We start from the raw sequence: 27792 nt of genomic DNA, 5'->3' as shown, positions 1-27792 counted from the left end.
CTAGCACACCAACGGTGTCGACCCGATTGCCTAGGCAAGGTCCTGGAGACAGGGCCTCGCCTTATATAGTGAGACTAGGTGACGTCATCGGGAGGCGCCCCCGCGGGTTTTCCAGCCTTGGGCCCTTTAAAGGTCTGCACGTCAGCCGTGCGTGTGCCTAGGGGCGTGGCCGAAGAAGCCGACAATGCAGAGCCCCAATGGGAGCTCCACTGTGAGGCCTGTGAGGGAGATGGTGAGCGGAAGGCCCGAGGACACTGTGAACTGGCTGCGGCCGCAAGGGAAGGGTGTCCGGTGCTGGTTGAAGGAAGCGCGAGGTGAGCAGGACTGACGGTAGTGCCAATGCGGCCGGGACGCGCAACATCAGACCTGTATACCTACTGTCCACCCATGTTAACCTTGGGCCCCCCCAAAAAATCAGTTCTGGCTACGCCACTGGAATATAGCAATGTGTATTTTTTCCTTCGTTTTTTATTTAACAATATTAGCAATCTTTATTTTCCCCAATTGCATTAAATTGAGTTAATTTCTTTGTTTTATTTGATATTGCTACAGCAAGAGCTCTGAAAAGAAAATGCTCACATCTGGATTTATTGGAATGTAGGTTGTACAATGCTGAAAATGGATAAATGTCAAATTACTTTTTAAATACTAGCATTTAAGGAAAATAATTATGGATATTGCATCAACATTCATCAGTATGCAAATGTATATCACAAAGTATGTTTATGCACAAACAGGTATTTTACAAAGGTTGCCTCTTGTGGTATTATATCAAAACCACAGCGAGATGCTGGAATCTTTAAGATACATTTTTAATGACAAAGACATGTGTTTCTGTTCATTCCCAAGACTGGATTTAAAATTCAGCATCACTAATTTATAAAGAAACATTTAATTATTAATGATACTTACTTCTTTCTTAAACAAAATTCCAATTGTCTTAAATATTCTATATGGCATAAAAATCTTGGAACGTGAACAAATATATTGAATTATGCTGTTGGTTTCCTATTCTGTCATCTATTGGAGCACTGGACATTTCTGTTTTAATTTCATTATTCCCTATATAAGTATCTTTTTTTACATTTCCATAAAATGGCACAGATTTGAACTCCCTTTGCGCAACTATAGTTGAACACTATGCATATGTCAAAATTTCAGGAATGCCAATATGTTTGACCATTGCAGTGAGTACCTCACTAACCAAATTGGGAGGATGAATTAAATCATTAAACTAAACTGTCTTAGACTGACTAAAGCCCTAAAAGAAACTGGGTTACCCTGTCCAGAAGTACTGCCAGCAGCCTTGCTAAGTATTAGCGATGCAGCAGCCAGAAACGCTAATCTGAATCCATTTGAAGTGATTACTGGGCATCCCGTGCCAGCACCCAACAGCCCCACTCCAAAAATAAGCTTGGATTGAATGTGATTTGTTTAGACTCAATAATTTCATATAATTATAGCAAAAATAGCACCCATGATAAAAAAAAAAAGGGGGCATGGTTAGGATAATTTCCCTACTCCCTCATTGCACAGGTAATTTCTGCAAACAGATAAATTTATCGCACCAGCACTAATTTTCACATCGCTTGTTGATTATTCCACATTACCAACTGAAAAGGTTTTTATCACAAATGGGGGAGAGAGAAAGAGGAAGAGAGAGGAGTATGTAACTTTACTATTTATAATCAATAATCAACGAAGCAGAACACCTCTCTAGAATAATTCACAAATATAAAAGAGAGGGAAAAGGATCAATGTCCAATATCAATCTCCCATCCACTTAATTGACAAATGACAATATCATAAATCAGTCTTTGCTTTAAAGAATTTACATCTGCAGCCTCTCGCCTCGCAATGGGCCGCAAGCTTTAATCAGCTTACAGAGCAAAGTGTAACTCCTTTTTAATCATTTATTGTCATATTGTCAGTCCCTATTCAAAACTTTATTCCAAATAATTTATAAACTACATTCTAAACACCCTTAAAAAAGGTATACCAATATACAAAAACCTAATTTATCGCTTCTCACTCATTATTTTTCACTCTATTATTTCTAAATCTTCTATAAAAGAATACTTAGCCGAGTCAATGTGAAATGTAATCAAATCGTTCCCGACATGAATCATGTTTCGATTGTGAAACAATCTTCTTCAGGGGATCATCTCGCAATACTCGTTATTTCATACAGCCAATATTCTTCAATGTCCTTAAAGACAGACAAAAGAAAATTAAAAGTGCATCCAAATTTGTTCCTGCTTAAATAACCACAAATTGTCGTCTTCCCTATCTAAAAACTTTCACCTCACCATTCATATTTAACACAAAAGCTTACCTGGACAAATAATGTCTCACCATACTTGTTCAAAAAATGGCGCCTCAGCGTCTTACACTTTGCTCTGTAAGCTGATTAAAGCTTGCGGCCCATTGCGAGGCGAGAGGCTGCAGATGTAAATTCTTTAAAGCAAAGACTGATTTATGATATTGTCATTTGTCAATTAAGTGGATGGGAGATTGATATTGGACATTGATCCTTTTCCCTCTCTTTTATATTTGTGAACTTTACTATTTATACCACTGTAAGAGGGGGTATTTCTAACTTGGGGTGGGGTTTGGGGGGGTGGAGAACCCGCAATCGGCCTCTCTCACCCTGGGCCTCCTGGTGAAGGTGGCAAGTCACCACTACCCTCCATTGCAGCCCTGAGCTTTCATCCGTGGTCCCATGCCACTGGCTCCCCCCTCTTCAAGGCTGAACACTGTTGCTACCACCACACTGCCTCACGGCTGGGACGCCGCCGAGCCTCCTACACCTTGGCTTCCCATAGGCGTGCTCCTCTCTGTTCTATTTAAAGTGCCTGCAAAGGGAAAAAGACCCACAGCTCTTATGGATGACATCACTGCCAGGGGCTATTTAAGGCAAGCCCCTGCATGCAGGCAGCGCCTTGGCAATAGGTCTCCTCGCTCTGTGAAGTGCATTGCCTCCTGAGTTCCTGAGTTCGTCCTGTCTCTTTGTTTCTCCTGACTGACTTTGGCCTCGACCTTGGATCGTTTACCGACTATGAGTGTTATGGTTTTGTAGGAAATTGTGAACCTTGGGCCAAGATGAGAGATGATTCCGTCCACAGGGAGGAGTCCCAGGAGCCTCACCGTTGGTGGGGTGGTCTCAGCAATGTAGGACACAGCTGTGAGAGAGACTTTATTAGAGAATAAGATATTGCATTACCCGAGGAGCGGGGAATGCCAATAAAACACAGTTCTTGAGCAACAAGATATACCCAGGCTGGTACTGCAGATGAGAAGGTCCGGTAGTGGCCCGCAGCGCAGGGTACACCAGGAAGTTCCTGCAGGCTAGTGGAGATACCTCAGAAATGCAGATCCGGTAGTGGCCCGCAGTGCGGGGTACGCTGAGAATAACTATACTGTAGATGACGAGGTAGCTGAGGCCTGAAGGTACAGGAACCAAGCAGTGGATCTTGAAGTAGATGCAGCGAAGCCCTGCAGCTCAAGATATATAGAAGCGATAATGCTGAAGGACGGTAGTGGCTCGAGGCACGGGGTACACCGTAGGAGACTTCAGCAACCATTGGTATCGTAGGAACTGGAAAGAAGATACTCACATAAGGAAGTTCCAGGAGTAGTCCTAGGCAAGAAGGCCCCTCCGAGGAGTGGGTAGCCAGGAAAGTGGAAGGGCCCCTGTGGAGCGGTTACCCAGAGCGTCCAATGCCATGAAGCGATACTGGAAACAGGAGATCCTAGAATGGAGCGGATTTTAGCAACAAGAGAACTCCTTGCTAACTTCGTCTTAGCAATGGGCCGATCATCTTAAGTATAGTAGCAAGCTGACGTCATCGGAGCGGATGCCCCTGAGGTTCTCGCCATGACGTATACAAAAGGAGGCCCTTGTGCGCGCGCGTGCCTAGGTGATTTCAGAAGTAAGATGGCGGTCGGCAGCACCCTCGCCGTCCCAGGGACGCCGGGGAGGTCGGCATTGGTTGGCGGAGGCCGTCATTCTTCCAATGAATTGACGGTGCAGGGAAAAAAGAGGTGAGTATGAGAGGTCGCAGCTGTCTGCGACCGATGGATACGAACAATGAGATATGCTGCCAGCCACGACCCTGTCCTGAATACTGACCACAAGATACGCTGCCTGCGACAACCTTGCCTGGATACCAACCACGAGATAACGCCACCTGCCACGACTCTTGCTTGGATACCGACTATGAGATACTCCCGCCTGTCAAGACCCTTGCCTGGACATTGTCAGTGACTCCGTTGCCATCCCGATCCTTGTATGGATCACTGCAGGCTTCCTCCCAACTTCAGACTTGGCTCTATGCTGCCTGCTTTGCACTGCTGTTCTGGACGTCCATCTTCTCAGAGGCACCCACGTAAGTCCAGCAGGTCCCCGGCACCCGAGGGCTTAATCTAAGGGGAATGTGGGCTGGTAGTGGTGAAGCCCCAACAGGGCCTCTGCTCTTCGTCATCCATGCCTACTGATGGTGGGGCCTGTGGGGTACCTCCCCACAGGCAGCGCCAACTCTCCTTTGTCCAAGGGTCCACCTCCATAACAATGTGTTAAGGCCCTAATGATAAATGGACCCTATTAGATTGTAAGCCCTCTGTGGATAGAGAAATACCCACTGTACCTGAATGTGATCCATTTTGAAGTGCTGAAAAAGCAGAATATAAATTATTTCTGAGACCTTTTAACAGATCAGTGCTGAATCACCAAGATCACACTGGGAAGAATCTTATCAAGTTTACTACACCTACTAGTTGTGGACAGACTTGGAAGTCTCTCATCTGCTGAACTCTTCAACAGTTTACCTGAACTCTACTGGGAGGGATCCATTGGGGTCTCACAGTAGACAGGTGATTGCATCCTGATAGTGAATGAGCACTACCCTTCTCATTCTGACTCATTTTATTGCAGTGATGCCTGTTCCTGGAATAAATGATAACTACAGAAAAGCCTTAATGTTACCAATTGCTGAATATGCACTCATCCTCCGATTGCAATTAGCCTTACAGCTAATGCCTTCCTCGCTGTACCAGCACATCTTACTGCCAAAATGGACTCTGACCTTGTATACAAAGGCTATGTTCTGATCTTCCAGACCATACAGACTATTGAATCCTTGACTCAGCTGAATGGTGATTCCAATCCAGGTGAAACATCACGATTTTATGAGGATGACTGTACACAAAGTCTTTCCCTTCTCCCTGGCTGGAATAAATTGCAATTGTGATATGTTTCTATTAATACCTACCCTGGACTTTAACAAAACACATTTTTCAACTTATATTTCTATGATTCTACTTCTCCTAACATTTATCATCAGTCCCTTGGTTCTGAAAATCATCATCTGCTTCCGAACCATTCCTTGCTTTACCAAACAACCATTTCACCTGACCATGATTGCCAAGTCCCTGCTGATCTTGCTCTTGAACCTGCTTCTTCTTGACTCAGTCATATGATTCATATGGATGGCTCAAAATTAAGAAATCTTCAAGAAAGAAATGACCAAGTGTACCCCTCTCTCTGAATAGAAAAAGTGCTTTTAAAAAAAATGTTATCTTTTGACACTTTGAGTTACTCTTGGCTACACCATTCCTAACTTCTCTGTCCATTAGTGCTTCTGCCTCCACTTATCATCCAGATATCCATTGTTGAGTGAAGTGAAGACAACTAACCTCATTAAATCCATCAAGTTTGGCACAAATGTATGCATTACTTAATGAACTATAAGTTTTCGTAAAGAAAAACCCTCTCCTACATAGTAGAGCAAATAGCCAAAAAAATCAGCAAAGGACTGATAGAGCCTCAAAAATGAAATTTCCTTACTTTCTGGGGTAGTCATGAATAACAGGACAAAATTGAAGGAGCTCTCCTTTTAGGAAGAGTCTGTTCATTTGATTGAATATGGACTTATTGTAAGATGTTTAAGGGTATGTGTAAGTGTAATGACAGTGTGTGGTGGCATGGTATGCATAAGAAAGTTTAAGGTTTAAGTTTAGATCTGCTTGGCAAGATCTTTTTGTGAAAATCACAAAAGGAGGCATTGTCAATTTTAGTAGGCCAAGATGGCCTGTGTTTTTGTGTTTTTGTGTTTTTCACCATCTAGCTAACCTCTGTGCTGGTTTTATAGAATTAGTTAGAGTACTATATTACTGTTTTGCATTTGTTCTAATTGGTAGTGACCCTCAGAAAAAGTTACTAATAAGTTTTGGAGACCTATCCATTCCTTACAAACATTTATATTAATGTGCAACAAAAGACAACTGATTGTCTGCTGCCCACTTTCTCCTGTGAGGGAGACCATTTTGAACTTAAAACTTCAAAGCTCCAAATGATTCTTAAAGTCATTATTTCCTATTGTAAACTCCTTGTTTCAAATGCTGACACGTGTGTAAAGGAATAGACCAATCTACAATAAGACTATTTCTTTGTATCCTGGTGACCCAAGACTTAGAACTGTTTTGACTGTTTTAGTTCCAATGGACCTTCTCATATTTACCATTTAAATCAAAATCATTATATTGACATACTAAATAGGACAAAGAGAGGATCGTAAGGGTGCTTTGAAAAGGTTTCCTATGAAGCCAGACTAGTTTGGTGACAGTGAAGAAATAAAGATCATTACAGCAATGAAATTGCACTGATCAGACTTTTAAAAACTATCCAAGGCTGTTGAAATGCTAGAATATATGTTAAAAGTCAAAAAGTATGTTAAGAATTAGCACTGAGTTTTATTTTTGCCTTCTGGCTCATGTTAAGAATTGTGGCTAGTAGGAAGGTCCTGCGAGCTGCTGGACTCACCCTAATGCCGCCAGACACCAGCGTGGTACAGCACCGCTGACCTCCATCTGTGTGGCAGGACGCCATCAAGACTGCTGTCTCTGCTGCTCCTCCCTTGGCATATGCGCACCCGCCCAACCTCATTGTATTTAAAGGGCCCACGGCGAGACAAAGCCACGGCACCCTTGGTTGATGTCACCATTGCTTGCCTCACTTGAGGGTTCCTGAAATGTCTCCGCTTCACCTCAGCACCAGGTCTCCTACATCCTGTGCAGTGTGTTTTGCTTCATCTAGCCTTGCCTTGCTTTGCCTTCTAGTCCAGCCTCATTTTGCCCTTGAGTCCAGCTTCATCCAGCCTCACCTTTTCCTCCAATCCAGTCCATCCAGCCTGTTTTCCTTGTTCTCTTCTTTATTGTCTTCTGTATGTCCATGTCCACCTTCGGCTTCTTACTCTGGATCTTGATCTCTTGCTTGGACCTGACCACGATTATCTGCTGCTTGGATCTCCACCACCTACCTGACTACGATTGTCTGCTGCCTGGACCTGACCCCTTGCCTGGACCCGACTATTCTTGCTCGTTGCCTGCCCCAACCTTGGCTGTCCTCTGACTTCTGTAAGCCTGCTCTCTACCCTGTCTCTGGTGTGCCTCTGGACTCTAACTACCATCTCTGTCCCAGGGCCCTGCCTAAGCCCTGTTGGCCACCAGAATCCAAGGACTCCATCAATGGAGGAGACAGCTAGTAAAGGTGAAGCTCCAGTCTGGCCCGTTAGTGGGGCAGATTTTAAAAGCCCTGCTCACGTAAATCCGCCCGGATTTACGCGAGCAGGGCCTTGTGCGCCGGCGTGCCTATTTTCCATAGGCCGCCGGCGCACACAGAACCCCGGGACGCGCGTAGGTCCCGGGGTTTTTGGAAGGGGGCGTGTTGGGGGCGCGTCGGGGGCGGGACCGAACGACGTGGCATTTTGGGGGCTGGCCCGGGGGCGTGGTTTCGGGCCGGGGCGTTCCGGGGGCGTGGCCGCGCCCTCCGGAACCGCCCCCGGGTCGGGTCTCGGCGCACCAGCAGCCCGCTAGCGCGCATGGATTTACGTCTCCCTCTGGGAGGCGTAAATCCATGGATAAAGGTAGGGGGGGGTTTAGATAGGGCCGGGGGGTGGGTTAGGTAGGGGAAGGGAGGGGATGGTGAGGGGAGGGCGAAAGAGAGTTCCCTCCGAGGCCGCTCCGATTCGGAGCGGCCTCGGAGGGAACGGAGGCAGGCTGCGCGGCTCAGCGCGCGCCGGCTGCCCAAAATCGGCAGCCTTGCGTGCGCCGATCCAGGATTTTAGAGGATACGCGCGGCTATGCGCGTATCTTATAAAATCCAGTGTACTTTTGTTTGCGCCTGCTGCGCAAACAAAAGTATGTGATCGCGCTTTTTTTAAAAATCTACCCCAGTGAGTCCATTCAGCAGCTGCTGGTGTAGGCCTCAGGGCTTTGCCCTTGAGGCTGCATCGACTACGCCACAGCACTAAGGGCTCACACATTCCGTATCCGTTACAGATCAATTTACAAGAAATCACATGACTTACAAGAATCCTATCTCATTATCATATAGGAGATAAAATTATAATGCCAATAAATTAGGAAAATGTTATGCAAACAAATTAACTCACTGATGTGCAGATTAGAGATGGTGACCTATTTAACCTTTTGTATCACTAACATTCTCTGAGACTGTTCCTGAGTTGCCTTGCTGGTAATTTGTACTCTCCTGAAATATCTCAATAAAGATCTTTTTCTTTCAGCTGTCGGTGTTAAGCATTTATTTACAGCCCACAACACTCCCAATAATTAAAACAAATAAATGATGTTAAAAAATTCCCCATTCTTCGTACCTGGGAACTTTTGATTTCCAGATGCCTCGAGATTGTCGTGGATTAGCAGGAGGTTGTTGTGCACAAGCTTTCTCCTCTCTTTCTCTCTCTGTCTCTCACACACACACACACGCACACATATACACCCTCACATGCACATATTCTCCTACATGCTTTCACACACAAACTTTCACATATGCTCTCATGCACACACATGTTCAGATACACATACTTAATCACACAAGTTCAATCTTAAACATGCTCAGTCTCACATACATTCACAATCTCACTCACACATGCTCTCACACTCGCACACATGCTCAGTCATACAAAAACACAAATGCTCTTTCACTCATACATTCTTCAATCTCCTTCTGGATGCACAAACAAGGGCAGCAGCAGCCTCCTCCTTCAGCTCACATGGCCCAAGGTATTTCTCTTTCTTTGGGTTGTGGAGCTAATGCTACTCTGCCTCTGTCTCCTCCTGATCCTCCTTCTTTCAGTGCACAGACCAACGCTGTTACCTCCTGCTCTTCCTCCTCCTTCTGGCACAGGCTGAAGTTGTTGCTTCCTGCTCCTTCTGACCCTGTGGGATGAAATTGCTGCCTGCTTCTTTTTCACTTTCCTTTCAGTGCATACACCCGAGCTGCTGCCTCTTGCTTCTTCTGGCACGGCAGTGATTACATTTAGTTCCTGCCCATAAGGGTTAAGAGACACCACTTTCTCTTCCAGGCCCCCGTGGGCTGGAAGAAGGATATGTCATCACCACACTGTCCGCAAGACTGTGATGCTCTAGGCAGCCACCTAGTCTGCCTACTGCTTCTACCATCCTTGATGGAATTTGAGCCCAGTTTACTATTGTTGCCTCAGGGCAATCCAGTTTTTATTTTCCTGCAGAAGACATTAAGATAGGAATTATAAAATAAGGATTGGACTAAAACACTATTCCACATTGTTAATGGCTTCCTAGGCCCCTCCACAACTTCACAACTATACTCTGAAAATGCCCCTGATTGTAACATGAGTAGTCTAAATGGCTTCTGCAGATACCTTTGGATGCATAGAGTATGTAACCCATTTTTGGGGAATTTGTTTGATTCCAAAGGACCATAAAAGAATTTGTTAAACTGATCTAGCTCCTCCTTCCTTTCCCCAACTCTTCTGTCTCTAAGGGGTGGATTCTTTTCTGTGGCGGGGAAGGCTAACCTTCTGGGCCCAAGCAGTGGAACCTTCTGTGTGCGTACATTACCATAGCTCTTTGGGGCAGGTACCTGAACAAACCAGGCAAGACTCACTGATGGGTGTTCAAATAACATTTTACTATGATTTGTAATAAGGCAATCAAGATGTAGACATAACTTAATGTCCAGTTACATCCAGGTTTTGTGATGGTTTTAGAGTACAGACATTTAGAAGTTATTTTCCTGTGTAAGTGTCCCTCAGTGTAGGGAGTTGAGATCTTTGTATACTCCACTGGGGAAGATTAGGAATTCCAACATGGCTGGAGTGTCCTAGCAGTGTGTAGGGTCCCTGGTTCCCACAGTACCTGAGGTCCATGGTGCATGTCATGATCTCCAGCCTGTCTGTGGTCCTGCATCCTGGGGTGGAAACTCTGTTTGGGGGAGGGGGGGGGGGTCTCCAGGTGTCTTCCTTCTCTTTCTCCAGCCCTGACATCCTGAAACCTTTCGTGGGGAAACATCTACTCTGGAAGCGGATCTTAACATCCAGTCCTGGGCAAGGAAGGAGGCAGAAAAATACTTCCTTCTTAAAAGGTGCTAAACTCTCAGTCTTGGGCAAACCATACTGGAATCTTTCTTTGGGCTCTGAAACCTCCTCTTCGCCGGACAAAAAGGTGTACAAATTCTCTCTGCATTCCTGAAGAGGGGATCTCTGCCTCCCAGAAGGTACAGGCCTGCATAGTAAAAAATATCAAAAGTATTCAAAAGTGGACAAAAATTTCTCTTTTCTTTCTTCCCTCCAGTCTTCAGTACCAAGAGCTGGCAGGTCTGTGTCTTTCCCTTGCTGTGGTAGATTGAGGGCCTAACATGGAGCGCACCAAAATCACTTCTTCCTTTATCGAAATCAAATCTACACTGTCTCAGCTTACCAACTTATGATTATACCACACAGCCAACCTCAAGGGAAGGGGCTGTAAGGAATGATATATCCCTTCTAGCTGACTAAGTGCAAGGGTCAGGAGCTAGGGCTATCTAGTGAAGACCAAGGGAGCAGTTTCTACAGATTGCTACTCCTAACAGCAGGGATTGATAACAGTTTGTTAACTCCTCCCTCTCCAGGAGGAGATCCATATCAGATTGCTAACTCCTCCCTCTACAGGAGGAGCTCAATAACAGATTGCTAACTCCGAGCAGCAGATTTATAACAGTAGCCCAATGACGACGTTACATTGATAAGCAATTACTGAGACTGGAAAGGCAGTTAAACAATGTCAAAAAGAAACTGGTTGCCTCTGATACTAAAGAGCACAGAGACAAATATCTGACAATAAGATCCCAGTTGAACATGTTAATACACCAATGAGCCAAACAGAGTGTGGTCTTCTATAAATATACCTTCTATAAATATAAACAATTGTTACCAATACAGTAACAAAAATGGGAAATTCAAGGCCAATTTAGTTAGAGCAAACGTGGGATCATAGTTGATTACTACTTTAAGGAAGCGGGATGGGGGTCTGGCCCTTACTAATAAAGAAATAGCAAATACCTTGGGAAAGTTTTATAAATCGTTATATCAGTTGGAGGGCAGTGATAGGTCTAAAGCCCGGGAGTTTTTGAATAATATTCACCTTCCACATCTTACCGAGGCCCAACTTGAATGGCTAAATAGGCCAGTTACTGAAAAGGAGATCAAGGTAGTAATTAGGCAAGCTAAATACACTGAAAGCGCCGGGTCCAGATGGTTTTAGTGTGAAATTTATAGAATTCTGTGCGATCATCTTTTGCTACCCCTATGCAACCTGTTTCAAGATTTAATGGAAAAGGGTGAATATCCGGTAGGGGTTAATGTGGCCCAGATCATCGTTATCCCTAAGCTGGGTAAGGATGAATCTCTACCTGCCTCTTATCATTCCATTTCTTTTTTAAATTTTGACCAGAAGCTACATGCAAAGATTTGGGTGGACAGATTGGTGGTTTTGTTGCCTCGCCTGATAGCAAGTGGACAAGTAGGCTTTGTACGAGGGTGCTACACCTTAACTAATGTGCGGTTGGTGATGTCAGCTCTGTTGCGTTGTCAACAGCAGAACGAACCCTTTTTGGTCGTCAGCTTTGACGCCGAAAAGGTATTCAATAGGCTGGAGTGGGATTATCTGTTTACTGTTCTGGAATTTATGGGTTTTACTGACCATTTTCAGAAAGTTTTCAGATTGCTTTATTGTCTCCCAAAGACATATGTCTGGGCTAATGGAGTCAAATTGGACACCTTTTCCATTGAGCAAGGTATCGGACAAGGTTGCCCGTTATCCCCTCTTTTGTTCTTGCTATATTTAGAGCCTTTGTTATGGACCATACAGGCATCTATAGATATAAGGAGCTTGAAGCTGGATGAGTGTGATTTCAAGTATGCAGCCTTTGCAGATGACATCTTGGTTTTTCTCACTAACCTGGAGTCTTCTTTAGCTTTGCTGCTGCAGTTATTTTACCAGTTTGGAAGTTTTTCCGGGTTCCAATTAAATATAGACAAATCTGAGGCTTTATCTTTTCCCTTATCTTTGAAAAATCAATGGGGAGGGGCTTTCCCATTAAAGTGGGCAGATAGTGTTTTTAGATATTTAGGACTAGAAATGTTGGTCGATCCCAAAGAGCTTTATAGGTTGAATTTAGCCCGTTTGATGGACTTCACCAAGCAGAAGTTTCATATTTGGAAGGGGTTATCACTAACTTTAGTTGGGCATATCAACCTGTATAAAATGGTGATCTTCCCAAGGTGGCTCTATGTTCTTCAGAATTTCCAATTTGTTTATTGAAGAGAGACCTAAAATGCCATAGCTCATTACTTTTAAATTATCTCTGGCAAGGCAAGAAGCCACAAATTCCCTTGACTAGTTTAAAAAATGATTGGGACCATGGAGGTTTAGCATTGCCAGATTTAGAGGAATATAATCTTGTCACTCTTTTGCACATCCTACGTGATTGTCTTTATGACAAGTCAGACTATATAAATCTTGAGGCTGATAGATTGTTGGTGGTGCCGACAAACTTGAAGTATATGTTACATGCAGCTCCCAACAAATTATCAAAGAGCTTGATTGGATGTGTTCTGGCTCTACCTATTCTATGGGCCTGGAAAAGACTAACGAGGTGTTTGAATAATTCTTCCCAATGCTCACAATTGTTATTAGTACTTACTCTAAAGAATTTCACAGATCGGGGAATCATGGTATTACCTACTTGCAACATGTACTGAATGAGGATGGCTCACTCCTTCCATTTGCCACTTTAAAGGATCAATATGGATTACCTGACACAGGATTATTTTCATATATCCAACTGCAACACTATGTCTCTTTGTTGCCCATATTTTGTTTCCAGGTGCTCTGGAGGATCTTTTCTGCCCAGATCTAAGTAAACAATCTCTATTACAACTGCTGAAATCTTTGAAGATTTACAAGCCTGAGTGGACTATGGAATATTAGTTCATAAATGGTCTCAAGACAGTGGTTTCACAGTTACAGAGGAAATGTTTCAGTTCTGCTTAAAAATTTAAGGGAACTATCCGGTAACATTTATTTACATGAACTTGTTACAAATGGACAACGGAGCATCGATGGGGACATTCAAACGTCAACGGCAGTTTTTTAGAATTTGGGATTGCTACCTCCAATCTCTATCTCCTAGGGCAAGAAGTCTAGTGATCAATAGTTCCAGTTGATCTTTTTTTTTTTCTTTTTGTATTTTTTTGCTATTTTGTATTTATTGTTATCTGCTCAATGATACAGTTTTAACTTTTATAGTGCTAGACATTTGGGGTTATATAGATAGAAGGAGGGATTTTGGGTTGAAAGCAGGGTGGGTTTCCTTTCAAGCTATTTTTGTCACTTACAGCTTGCGGAGTGCATCAGAAACAAATGCACTCAGTAATCTGGTTCATTTGAATCCCTGTATATGAGGATTTGTTCTGTCATGCAGAAAGGGAGGGGGGGTGTAGGGCAGCAGATATTATGATTGCTATCTGTTATCTTTGCTTTGTTTGTTTGTTGTTGGACATATTTATTGGAATTAATAAAAAAGATTTATATAAAAAAAGGACCCGATGTCATCAGTGAAAGCAACATATTTAAATGTCTGTGTACCCAGTTGCTTCCCTTTCACAGTTCCAAAATTTGAATAAAATCCAAGGTTCCAAGGTTAGCAAAAATAAAAGTGCGGACAAGGGACAACCCTGATTAGTGCCATGGGCTAAAGGGAAGAATTCTGAATACATGCCATTTGTTGCGCGCCCCGGTCGCGCTAGGGTCGCACCCGGGCCTGCTTACCTTGTTCCAAGCTCCGCAGGTCCCGGGCCTTCCTCTCTTGCTGCCACAGCTAGTCGTCTGCACCCCCGGCTCATGGCAGCAGCATCCCCAGCTGCCTCCAGTGCTTCGGCATCCCAGGCCTCGCTCCTCACCCCACGCAGGGGCTCGGCGTCCTTCGCTGCCTCGACTCCGCCTCTAGGCACGCGTGCGCGGATCACCCTTGGCCCTTTAGTCTCAGTATATAAACGAGGGCCTGCACCTCAGTCCCTCGCCTTGGCAATCAGGTCATCACCTCAGTGTGAAGCTAGTTTGCCGTCCTCGTTCCTGTGCGGAATCCCCGGGCTGGCCTGACGCTGCGGATCCGCCATGTTTCTGATGACGTAAGGGCGCGCGCGTGCACGCACTCCAGAATTTGTACCGGCAAGGGCACGAACCTCAGGGGCGCCCCCCCCCCCCCCCCCCGTAGTGACGTCATCCGTTTCCAACTTAAAAGGTCTTTATTTGCAACTACGAATCGAGTTAGCAAGGGGAATTCTTTCTCTGCTGCTCTGCCTCCACAAATTTACCAAGGGGTACCCGCTCCTCGGGGGCCCCGCTCTCTCTTCTTGATTTCAGATTGCTAAGACGGGATCCGGTACTCGCTCCTTGAGGGCCTACTTCTCTGAATGCTCAGAAGACTCCTTACTGCCTGGAAGCGATCGCAGACGTGAACACTGTGAGTTCTATTACAGATAGGAACTGGTACTCGCTCCACGAGGGCCTATATTCCTAATCTCCGACGACTCCCTTCTGTCTAAGACGTTATCGCAGGTACGGAGATCATGAGTTATTATTGCAGATAGGAACCGGTACTCGCTCCACGAGGGCCCATGTTCCTAAAACCCTTCAAGACTCTCTTCTATCTCAGAAGCTATCGCATACCTATATCTTGTGAATTACTATTACAGATTGCAGATAGGAACCGGTACTCGCTCCACGAGGGCCTATGTTCCTAAAACCCTCCAAAGACTCTCTCCTATTTCAGAAGCCATCTCATACACAGATATTGTGAGTTCTTATTCCAGACTGCATATAGGAATCAATACTCGCCTACGGCTCCTATTCCTGAATATACTGAAGACTCTCTGTTGCATAGAAGCTATTCATCTACTACTGGTTATGTATCCAGCATACCCTGTCTACTCACTACCTATAGTCTCTCTCTACAGCTCAGCAACCCAGAGATCACAGTTCCAGTATCTGAGGGACTTCAGCCCTGCCAGGCACATCAGCTCACTACTGCCACCTCTGGTGATTCTACTTCCTGTCTAATAAAGAACTATCTGTGTTTGTCTCCATACTCCAGCCTAGCCAGTGGTCCCTCTCAGAATATCCTCCTGGGGGCGCTGTCATCTGCCATCGGCCCAAGGATTCATCAATTTACAGTAAAGTGTTCATTCCTTACACTACTAGAACAGTATCATAACAAACTGCCACTCTGTGGGGAACCAACCCACAACAGATCACTAACTCCGTCTACGGAGTACAACGGACTGCTGGCTACTCTCCTCTGGGGGAGCAGATCCATAACAGTGGGGCAGCCTGCAAACCACTAATTCCAACAATGAGATCATGTGGTTAGACTGGCATTACCCCAAGTGTCCCAAAGTAAAGAAGAAGGTTTGCCTAGAGGTCATTTCCTGTGTAATCGTTGTGACATGTTTGCTACCACATTATTGGGGCAGTCATGGACACATCCGGTTACCCATTTTGAAATCAAACACAGGAAATATACAGATTGTCATTCATCCAATGTTATATATGTTATCCAATGCAATTGCCCTTTGTTGTACATTGGTAGTACTAAGATACCTATTAGGGTTAGTCTGAGTGAACACTGGAGTTGTTTAAGAATATGTAAGGAGCAAGCCCTTAAAATAAAACAATGTATAACTAACCACCATTGTTTTGAAGATCATCGGTGGAATATTATCAATATAGTTATGTAGTCACAATTGGGCCGATACAGTACAGTACGCACTGTTAACCCGCTATTGGACGCGCATTTTCCCTTACCCCTTATTCAGTAAGGGGTGGAAAATGCGCGTCCAACCCTCCGAACCTAATAGCGCCCTCAACATGCAAATGCATGTTGATGGCCCTATTAGGTATTCCCGCGCAATTCAGAAAGTAAAATGTGCAGCCAAGCCGCACATTTTACTTTCAGAAATTAGCGCCTACCCAAAGGTAGGCGCTAATTTCTTCGGGCGCCGGGAAAGTGCACAGAAAAGCAGTAAAAACTGCTTTTCTGTGCACCCTCCGACTTAATATCATGGCGATATTAAGTCGGAGGTCCCGAAGAGTAAAAAAAGTAAAAAAAAAAATTTAAAAAAAATTTGAAGTCAGCCGGCAGCTGTCGGGTTGAAAACCGGACACTCAATTTTGCCGGCGTCCGGTTTCCGAGCCCGTGGCTGTCAGCGGGCTCACATGTCTTTCCCATTGCACACCATCATCCAGAGTGGCATTTGACTGGATCTTTTTCCTTTTTGTCATTGATAGGTTTTTCTAATGATGAGGTGGTTTACAAAAGTGGAGTATACACATGCATCCATTTCTCAGAAGCACACCGACTTCAGCTTATCTACCCCTGAGGAAACCAGCGAAACACAGCTTGTGTTGGGTCTCTTTAAAGTTTGCAGCATGCTAGAGATGATGTTTTCAAGTTTCATTAAGTAAAATATAAGTGTTGCTTCTTTTAAAATGCATACTAAAACTCATAAAAGTTTTTGGGAAAAATACTATAGGACTATGTTGAAACCAATGATTATGATAGCTGAACACTTTTCATAATGGTGATGTGATAATTAAGCTCTAACATATGAAGGTCTCTTTACTATATTTTGTGTGTCCCTGTGTTGGTACTTCTTTGGTAATTATCTATATATTTCACCTCTAATCTCTGGGTTATGTTTTAATTTGAAAAATGTCCTCCAGGACTGGTTCCCTGGTTCCTTATGCCCTGTCGCAGAGCTGGGAGAGGGGAAGTGGGAAATTCCTGATAACATCTTATTAAGTATATTTTATCAAAATTGTGTCTCACAGGGGCTGATACAATATCATCCACTCAGGCTAGCGCACAGGTTAACCTGCGGTTGGATGCACGTTTTGGATGCGCTAGACTAACACCTGGTGTAAAAAGGGGATTAGCGCATCCAAAACACGCGTCCAAACTCGTTCGTAGCTACTAGTGCTCATCACATGTAAATTCCATGTAGATGAGGCTATTAGCTACTACCCATGATGCAAAAAATCCCCGCTCGCCCAATGCACCCTTGTTAATGCCGCAAAATCGACGCCAGCCAGGGAGCTGACATTAAGCCTTACAGCGCATATTGGGCTGATTGAAAATACAAAAAAATCGTGCTTTCTATGGTTCCTCCTACTTAGTATCATCACGATATACCAAGTAGGAAGAACGGCAGAAAGCAGCAACATGCTAAATTTAAAATGCTTGCCTGAAAAAAAAAGAATTTCTGTGTGCAGAATATGGGGTAGATTTTCGAATGTATGCACACACATCCACGCGCGCGCGCTTCCCGGCACGTGCACATAGATGCGCCGATTTTCTAACAAGTGTGCGCTGGCGCACGCATGCTTGAAAATCCGTGGACTGCATGCACATGCATGCCAGATTTTATAATCCAATTAAGGAGCAGACTAGGAGGGAACTTCCCTACCCCCCTACCTAAATTCCCTTCCTCTTCCCCTCTCCTCCCCACCTCCTAAACCCTACCTTTTGGGTTTTTTCTTTGTTTTACAACTTACTTCAGCTCCCGAGCCCGCCCCTTCGAAGAGGCCTGGCACTTATGCATGTACCAGGGTTTACACGCACGGCCGGAAAATTTGCTAGGTGCGCACAAGGCGCAGCTGCACGCTTAAACCCTGCACAGTATATATGCTCCAGGCCGTGTATATTGTATGTGTGTATTGTGCCGGTCAATTAGCTGCCACAGGATAAAACGGACATTAATTGAGCGCCTGTTTTGGTAACCCACACACAGCCATGCCTCCTGGGCGCCCGATTCCACAGATGTGCTAGGGGCACACACTTTATCCCTAGTGCGTCCGTTTCAGCGCAGCAGCTCATTTACATATTGCATTGGGCACCCAAGAGAGGTGAATGTGTGCGCGTTAAAAAACGAGTGGCAGGTTTGGACGCACGTTTTTTATATGCACTTTATTGCCTCGGCCTGACAGTGGATAAGAGTTAATGAGATCCCGCCCCTTTGAAAAGAAATATATAGCTCATCATTGCTGTAGCAAGGTGGCCACCCTATCCCAATCTTGTTTTCTCTTGATCTCTCACTCTGGGCCTGATTTATTAAAGCTTTTCTTCCATTCTGGCCTCAATGTAATAAGATATGTTATAAAAAATGTATCATGCACATTTTATTACTCATACATTAAAAAGAGTTAATGCCCAATGCAGTAAGTTATTGGTATGATAATGCAGTAGGAGTTTTAAAAAGTACTCTAACCTGAAAATGTGCATAAGAAAGACGTTTAGCATGCATAAAACATGATTTATGCACATAAAGTATGTTTTCTGCACAAAAATGTTGTGCACACAAATTGTGTTTTATGTGCTCAACGCATGTTCTTTCCATATAAGTCCCAAATACGGGAACCCTGCACCATGAACTCCAGGTTCAGCCCTGTAGACTAACACTAGCCCCAGAGACTTTACTCCACCTCTAACCAGGAGTTAAATTTCCAGTATTCAGGAAACCTGAGTTATTAAGCCTGTGCATCTCTCTGCATTGGGGAGTAATAGCTAATGCCTTGATTATCATGGGATGTGCATAGAGGCGCACTGATTCATGTGCACAGTTTTACTCCCATTTGTGCCCACATCTTTCAGACACTAAACTCCCTGTTAAATCAGGAGTAAGTTTGTACACTCAAATAATGTGTGCACAATCATGCAAAAATGTGTGTGCACAGTTGAGCAACACTTTATTACATCAGCGCCTCTGTGTCTATGGGAAAAGCTTAGTAAATGAGGCTGCCTCTCTCCAGTTCTCTCTGAAAGAGTCCTATAATGTATTCGTTCTGGTGCTCGGTGTCTCCAAATCAGTTCAGAATAGTATAAAGCTGGGATTTCACATAATCAAGGACAGGCTGAGACTGTCCTTTATTTTTCCATTGCATGTTAGAACTTGTAATCTCAATTTTCCTAAAAAAAAGCAGGAGTCCAACTCCATTTATACAATATGGCAAGGTAAGGGATTTACAATCTTAATCAGAATGATTTTAGCCTGGCCTTGATAATAAAGGCATTTGCCCACCCTAATAGCAGCCAGGCAAGGAGAGTGGGAAAGAAAGTATGGGGGGAAAGGAGATGACAACCTAGATGGAGGAAAGAAAACCAATATTGTTAAGCTAGCAGAGAAACAGCCAAGGAATTATATAACAGAGAGGCAAAAATGAAAAGAGGCAGGGTAAAGGAAAATTGGGGGAAAGTTAAAACAGGAAAAAAATAACACAGAGAGCAAAGTTCTTTGGAGGATGCAGAAAATACGCTTTCAAAAAAAAAAAAAAAGAGAGAGAGGGGGGAAAAAAGAAAGGAAAAGCAGATGGCCTAAAAAATACAAGAAGCAAATAGAACGCAGAGTTGAAGATAGAAAGAAGAACGGAAAGCGCAGCCAGGTGTACACTGTCCAGCATTTTTGCCCGTCTTTAAGGAGCCAAACCCTGCCAGCGATTTGCTGTACTACAATTCCCAGAGTGCTTTGCCACGAAGAGGAGCGTCAGCTTGGGTCTCCCTCAGATTCCTGACACATAGGAGAACCCTTGGGACAAGTGGGAGGGGGGAAGCAGCTTGTTTGAGCAGAAGGAGGGGCCGAGCTGCTTGAAGAACTGCAGATGTTAGCAGCCCGGGGAGCTCCTGCAGTAGCAGCAGAATTGCCGAGGTCTCGGAGCCAGGTTGCCGAGGAGGGTAAGGCATCGCCCATTCTCCCCACTGCATCCCAGCCACTGAATGATGTCATACCTGCAGGGGGTGTGAGAAGCAAGGACGGGGAATCCTTTCTCTCCATGCCTCCTTATTCTCTGAAGGGCATGATGTCATGGTTTGTTTGTTTGGTTTTTTTCCTTCGTTGGATGGAGCTGGAGCTGCCACTCCCTGCTTTCCTCTTCTGACTTTTCCTTTTTTTGACTTCAGACTCACGACTGGGTTAAAAAAATTGTTCGGAGTTGTTTCTTGGAATAGGAAAGAGTGAGGCTCTGGGTTTTTTGTTGCTTTTTTTTTTTTTTAAGGAGAAGAGAGGGAATCCAGAGTCATGTCCTGAATCTGGCTGATGATGAGGGGATCCTGAAGCTATTTGTGTTTTAGCTCTGACTGGCGTGAGAGGATCAAGAGGCTATAGCAGTAATTCTTGGGGGAGGGGTTCCAGAGGCTAAGGCAGTATACCTTGGGGAGGGGGGGGGGGGGATCCTCAGGTTAGGGCAGTAAGCCTTGGGAATGAGGGGATCCAGAGGTTGTGATGTTATATATTGGCTCTGATTGGGAATGAGGGAATCCAGAGGCTGTGATGTTGTATCTTGGCTCTGATTGGGGATGAAGGAATCCAGGGGCTGTGATGTTGTATCTTGGCTTTGATTGGGGATGAGGGAATCCAGGGGCTGTGATGTTGTATCTTGGCTCTGATTGGGGATGAGGAAATGCCGAGGCTGTGATGTTGTATCTTGGTTCTGATTGGGGATGAGGGGATCCAGAGGCTGTGATGTTGTATCTTGGCTCTGATTGGGGAGGAGAGAATCCAGGGGCTGTGATGTTGTATCTTGGCTCTGATTGGGGAGGAGAGAATCCAGGGGCTGTGATGTTGTATCTTGGCTCTGATTGGGGATGAGGGAATCCAGAGGCTGTGATGTTATATCTTGGCTCTGATTGGGGATGAGAGGGATCCAGAGGCTGTGATATTGTATCTTGTCTCTGAATGGGAATGAGGGGATCCAGAGGCTGTTATGATGTATCTTGGTTCTGATTGGGGATGAGAGAGTTCCAGAGGCTGTGATGTTGTATCTTGTCTCTGATTGGGGATGAGGGGATGCAGAGGCTGTGATATTGTATCTTTCTTTTGATTGGGAATGAGGGGATCCAGAGGCTGTGATGATGTATCTTGGCTCTGATTGGGGATGAGAGGGATCCAGAGGCTGTGATGTATCTTGGCTCTGGTTGGGAATGAGAGGATCCAGAAGCTGTGGTGTATCTTGTCTCTGATTAGAAATGAGGGGATCCAGAGGCTGTGATGTTGTATTTATTTATTCATTTATTTAAAAATTTTACTATACCATCGTTAAGTTAAATACCATCACAACGGTTTACAGAAGGGCACGATAAAGTGAAATATGGGTGGTATAGATTACAAATTACTCGTGTGCCATCATAGTACGGTAACAATTTAAAATAATAAATTAGGTATCTTGTATCTTGTCTCTGATTGGGGATGAGGGGATCCAGAGGCTGTGATGTTATATCTTGGCTCTGATTGGGAATGTGAGGATCCAGAGGCTGTGATGTTGTATCTTGGCTCTGATTGGGAATGAGGGGATCCAGAGGCTGTGATTTTATATCTTGGCTCTGATGAGGAAATCCAGAGACTGTTATGTTGTGATTTGGATCTGACTGGGTTGAGGGAATCCAGATGCTATCATGTTATATCTTGGTTCTGATTGGGAATGAGGGGATCCAGAGGCTGTAACGTTGTATCTTGTCTCTGATTGGGGATGAGGGGACCCAGAGACTGTGATGTTGTTTCTTGTCTCTGATTGGGATGAGGGGATCCAGAGGCTGTGATGTTATATCTTGGTTCTGATTGGGAATGGGAGGATCCAGAAGCTGTGATGTATCTTGTCTCTATTTAGGTGAGGGGATCTAGAGGCTGTGAAGTTATATCTTGGCTCTGATTGGGAATGAGGGGATCCAGAAGATGTGATGTTATATCGTGACTCTGATTGGGAATGAGAGGATCCAGAAGCTGTGATGTATCTTGTCTCTGATTGGGAAAGAGGGGATCCAGAGGCTGTGATGTTAAATCTTTGCTCTGATTAGGAATGAGTGGATCCCCGAGACTGTGATGTTGTATCTTGGCTCTGATTGGAAATGAGGGGATCCAGAGGCTCTGATGTTGTGATTTGGATGTAGCCGGGTTGAGGGAATCCAGAGGCTGTGATGTTGTGATTTGGATCTGACTGGGTTGAGGGAATCCAGATGCTATCATGTTATATCTTGTCTCTGATTGGGAATGAGGGGATCCAGAGGCTGTGATGTTGTCTCTGATTGGGGATCCAGAGGCTGTGATGATGTATCTTGTCTTTGATTGGGAATAAGGGGATCCAGAAGCTTAAAAACCTGGCTATTCAAGTAAGCCTATCAAATAGAGAAGGGGAAACAGTGAGGCAGGCAAAGTGAGAGGTACGAACAAATGATGTGTGTAGCTGTATTTCTATCTCTGTTTTTACTTTACCTTCTCGTCCATCACCAGAAAGTAAGTTTGATACTTATAAAGTTAGAATTATTTTTAAACTGATAAATCCTGGACAGTATTGAATCACAAACCAATTATATCATTGAGAAAACTATGTACCGAGCCATTATGGCACTTGTGTAAATTAATATATTTCAGCATCCTTATTTTATGTGCCCTATTGTAAACTGTTGTGACAGATCCTTCTTAACGACGGTATAGAAAAGATTTAAATAAATAAATAAATAAATGTATCTTGGCTCTGATTAGGGATGAGAGGGATCCAGAGGATGTGATGATGTATCTTGTCTCTGATTGGGAATGAGGGGATCCAGAGGCTGTGATGTTATATCTTGGCTCTGATTGGGAATGAGGGGATTCAGAGGCTGTGATGTAATATCTTGGCTCTGTTTGGGAATGAGAGGATCCAGAAGCTGTGATGTATCTTGTCTCTGATTAGGGATGAGGGGATGCATAGGCTGTGATGTTGTATCTTGTCTCTGATTGGGGATGAGGGAATCCAGAGGCTGTGATGTTATATCTTGTCTCTGATTGGAAATGAGGGGATCCAGAGGCTGTGATGTTGTATCTTGTCTCTGATTGGGGATGAGGGCATCCAGAAGCTTTGATGTTGTATCTTGTCTCTGATTGGAAATGAGGGGATCCAGAGGCTGTGATGTTGTATCTTGTCTCTGATTGGGAATGAGGGAATCCAGAGGCTGTGATGTTGTGATTTGATTCTGAGTGGGTTGAGGGAATCCAGATGCTGTCATGTTATATCTTGGCTCTGATTTGGGATGAGTGGGATCCAGAGCCTGTGATTTTATGTATTGGCTCTGATTGGGAATAAGGGGCTCCAGAGGCTGTGATGTTATATGTCAGCTCTGATTGGGAATGAGGGTATCCAGAGACTGTGATGTTCTATCTTGGATCTGACTGGGTTGAGGGAATCCAGAGGCTGTGATGATGTATTTTGGCTCTGATTAGGGATGAGAGGGATCCAGAGGCTGTGATGATGTATCTTGTCTCTGATTGTGAATGAGGAGATCCAGAGGCTGTGATGTTGTATCTTGGCTCTGATTGTGAATGAGGGGATCCAGAGGCTGGGATATTATATCTTGGCTCTGATTGGGGATGAGGGAATTTAGAGGCTGTGATGATGTGATTTGGATCTGACTGGGTTGAGGGAATCCAGAAGCTATGATGTTATATCTTGTCTCTGACTGAGAATGAGGGGATCCAGAGGCTGTGATGTTATATCTTGGCTCTGATTGGGAATGAGGGGATCCAGAGGGTGTGATGTTATAACTTGGCTCTGATTGGGAATGAGAGGATCCCGAGGCTGTGAAGTTGTATCTTGGTTCTGATTGGGAATGAGGGGATCCAGAGGCTCTGAAGTTGTGATTTGGATCTAACTGGGTTGAGGGAATCCAGAGGCTGTGCTGTTGTGATTTGGATCTGACTGGGTTGAGGGAATCCAGATGCTGTCATGATATATCTTGGCTTTGATTGGGGATGAGTGGAATCCAGAGGCTGTGATGTTATATCTTGGCTCTGATTGGGGATGAGGGACTTCAGAGGCTGTGATGTTGTGATTTGGATCTGACTGGATTGAGGGAATCCAGTGGCTGTGATGTTGGATCTTGTCTCTGATTGAGAATGAGGGGATACAGAGGCTGTGATGTTATATCTTGGCTCTGATTGGGAATGAGGGGATCCAGAGGCTGTGATGTAGTATCTTTGCTCTGTTTGGGAATGAGAAGATCCAGAAGCTGTGATGTATCTTATCTCTGATTGGGGATGAGGGGATCCAGAGGCTGTGATGTTCTATCTTGTCTCTGATTGGAGATGAGGGGATCCAGAGGCTGTGATGTTGTATCTTGTCTCTGATTGGAAATGAGGGGATCCAGAGGCTGTGATGTTGTGATTTGGATCTGACTGGGTTGAGGGAATCCAGAGGCTTTGATGTTATATCTTGTCTCTGATTGGGAATGAGAAAATCCAGAGGCTGTGATGTATCTTGTCTCTGATTGGGGATGAGGGGATCCAGAGGCTGTGATGTTGTATCTTGTCTCTGATTGGGAATGCGGGAATCCAGAGGCTGTGAAGTTATATCTTGTCTCTGATCGGAAATGTGGGGATCCAGAGGCTGTGATGTTGTGATTTGAATCTAACTGGGTTGAGGGAATCCAGAGACTGTGATGTTGTGATTTGAATCTGACTGGGTTGAGGGAATCCAGAGGCTTTGATGTTATATCTTGGCTCTGATTGGGAATGAGGAAATCCAAGGGCTGTGGTGTTGTGATTTGAATCTGAATGGGTTGAGGGAATCCAGATGCTGTCATGTTATATCTTGGCTCTGATTGGGGATGAGGGGGATCCAGAGGCTGTGATGTTATGTATTGGCTCTGATTGGGAATGAGGGGATCCAGAGGCTGTGATGTTATATCTTGGCTCTGATTGGGAATGAGGGGCTCCAGAGGCTGTGATGTTATATGTCAGCTCTGATTGGGAATGAGAGGATCCAGAGGCTGTAATGTTGTATCTTGGATCTGACTGGGTTGAGGGAATCCAGAGGCTGTGATGATGTATCTTGGCTCTGACTGGGTTGAGGGGATCCAGAGGCTGTGATGATGTATCTTGGCTCTGATTAGGGATGAGCGGGATACAGAGGCTGTGATGTTGTATGTTGTCTCTGATTGGGGATGAGGGGATCCAGAGGCTGTGATGTTTTATCTTGTCTCTGATTGGGGATGAGGGGATCCAGAGGCCGTGATGATGTATCTTGGCTCTGATTGTGGATGAGAGGGATCCAGAGGCTGTGATGTTATATCTTGGCTCTGATTGGGAATGAGGGATCCAAAAGCTGTGATGTATCTTGGCTCTGATTGGGAATGAGAGGTTCCAGAAGCTGTGATGTATCTTGTCTCTGATTAGAAATGAGGGGATCCAGAGGCTGTGATGTTGTATTTATTTATTCATTTATTTAAAAATTTTACTATACCATCGTTAAGTTAAATACCATCACAACGGTTTACAGAAGGGCACGATAAAGAGAAATATGGGTGGTATAGATTACAAATTACTCGTGTGCCATCATAGTACGGTAACAATTTAAAATAATAAATTAGGTATCTTGTATCTTGTCTCTGATTGGGGATGAGGGGATCCAGAGGCTGTGATGTTGTATCTTGGCTCTGATTGGGAATGAGGGGATCCAGAGGCTGTGATGATGTATCTTGGCTCTGATTAGGGATGAGCGGGATACAGAGGCTGTGATGTTGTATGTTGTCTCTGATTGGGGATGAGGGGATCCAGAGGCTGGGATGTTTTATCTTGTCTCTGATTGGGGATGAGGGGATCCAGAGGCCGTGATGATGTATCTTGGCTCTGATTGGGGATGAGAGGGATCCAGAGGCTGTGATGTTATATCTTGGCTCTGATTGGGAATGAGGGATCCAAAAGCTGTGATGTATCTTGGCTCTGATTGGGAATGAGAGGTTCCAGAAGCTGTGATGTATCTTGTCTCTGATTAGGGATGAGGGAATCCAGAGGCTGTGATGTTATATCTTGTCTCTGATTGGAAATGAGGGGATCCAGAGGCTGTGATGTTGTATCTCTCTCTGATTGGGGATGAGGGGATCCAGAAGCTTTGATGTTGTACCTTGTCTCTGATTGGGAATGAGGGAATTCAGAGTCTGTGGTGTTATATCTTGTCTCTGATTGGAAATGAGGGGATCCAGAGGCTGTGATGTTGTGATTTGATTGAGTGGGTTGAGGGAATCCAGATGCTGTCATGTTATATCTTGGGATGAGTGGGATGAGTGGGATGAGTGGGATCCAGAGCCTGTGATTTTATGTATTGGCTCTGATTGGGAATGAGGAGCTCCAGAGGCTGTGATGTTCTATCTTGGATCTGACTGGGTTGAGGGAATCCAGAGGCTGTGATGATGTATTTTGGCTCTGATTAGGGATGAGAGGGATCCAGAGGCTGTGATGATGTGTCTTGGCTCTGATTAGGGATGAGAGAGATCCAGAGGCTGTGATGATGTATCTTGTCTCTGACTGGGAATGAGGGGATCCAGAGGCTGTGATGATATATCTTGGCTCTGGTTGGGAATGAGGGGATCCAGAGGCTGTGAGGATGTATCTTGTCTCTGATTGTGAATGAGGAGATCCAGAGGCTGTGATGTTGTATCTTGGCTCTGATTTTGGATGAGGGAATTTAGAGGCTGAGATAATGTGATTTGGATCTGACTGGGTTGAGGGAATCCAGAGGCTGTGATGTTATATGTTGTCTCTGACTGAGAATGAGGGGATCCAGAGGCTGTGATGTTATATCTTGGCTCTGATTGGGAATGAGGGGATCCAGAGGGTGTGAAGTTGTATCTTGGTTCTGATTGGGAATGAGGGGATCCAGAGGCTCTGAAGTTGTGATTTGGATCTAACTAGGTTGAGGGAATCCAGAGGCTGTGCTGTTGTGATTTGGATCTGACTGGGTTGAGGGAATCCAGATGCTGTCATGATATATCTTGGCTTTGATTGGGGATGAGGGGAATCCAGAGGCTGTGATGTTATAGCTTGGCTCTGATTGGGGATGAGGGACTTCAGAGGCTGTGATGTTGTGATTTGGATCTGACTGGGTTGAGGGAATCCAGAGGCTGTGATGTTGTATCTTGGCTCTGATTGGGAATGAGGGGATCCAGAGGCTGTGATGTTATATCTTGGCTCTGATTGGGAATGAGGGGATCCAGAGGCTGTGATGTAGTATCTTTGCTCTGTTTGGGAATGAGAGGATCCAGAGGCTGTGATGTTGTGATTTGAATCTGACTGGGTTGAGGGAATCCAGAGGCTTTGATGTTATATCTTGGCTCTGATTGGGAATGAGAAAATACGGAGGCTGTGATGTTGTATCTTGTCTCTGATTGGGGATGAGGGGATCCAGAGGCTGTGATGTTGTATCTTGTTTCTGATTGGGAATGAGGGAATCCAGAGGCTGTGATGTTATATCTTGTCTCTGATCGGAAATGAGGGGATCCAGAGGCTGTGATGTTGTGATTTGAATCTGACTGGGTTGAGGGAATCCAGAGGCTGTGATGTTGTGATTTGAATCTGACTGGGTTGAGGGAATCCAGAGGCTTTGATGTTATATCTTGGC

The 27792-nt window shown here is 44.6% G+C and overlaps 1 protein-coding gene across 1 annotated transcript in view; it reads left to right on the top strand.

The window, feature by feature from the left end:
• The first annotated feature begins 20002 nt into the window (after positions 1-20002).
• Positions 20003-27792, top strand: part of LOC115088251 (E3 ubiquitin-protein ligase RNF19A-like) — a 122008-nt gene continuing 114218 nt past the window's right edge. The window contains exon 1 of the mRNA XM_029596346.1: positions 20003-20104. The gene's annotated coding sequence lies outside the window, so the exon portion shown is untranslated. The remainder of the gene's footprint in view (positions 20105-27792) is intronic.

The sequence above is a fragment of the Rhinatrema bivittatum genome, chromosome 3, assembly GCF_901001135.1.
Source record: "Rhinatrema bivittatum chromosome 3, aRhiBiv1.1, whole genome shotgun sequence".
NCBI lineage: Eukaryota > Metazoa > Chordata > Amphibia > Gymnophiona > Rhinatrematidae > Rhinatrema > Rhinatrema bivittatum.
Note: the sequence above shows the minus strand (reverse complement) of the source record. Positions and strands in the feature narration are given on the sequence as shown.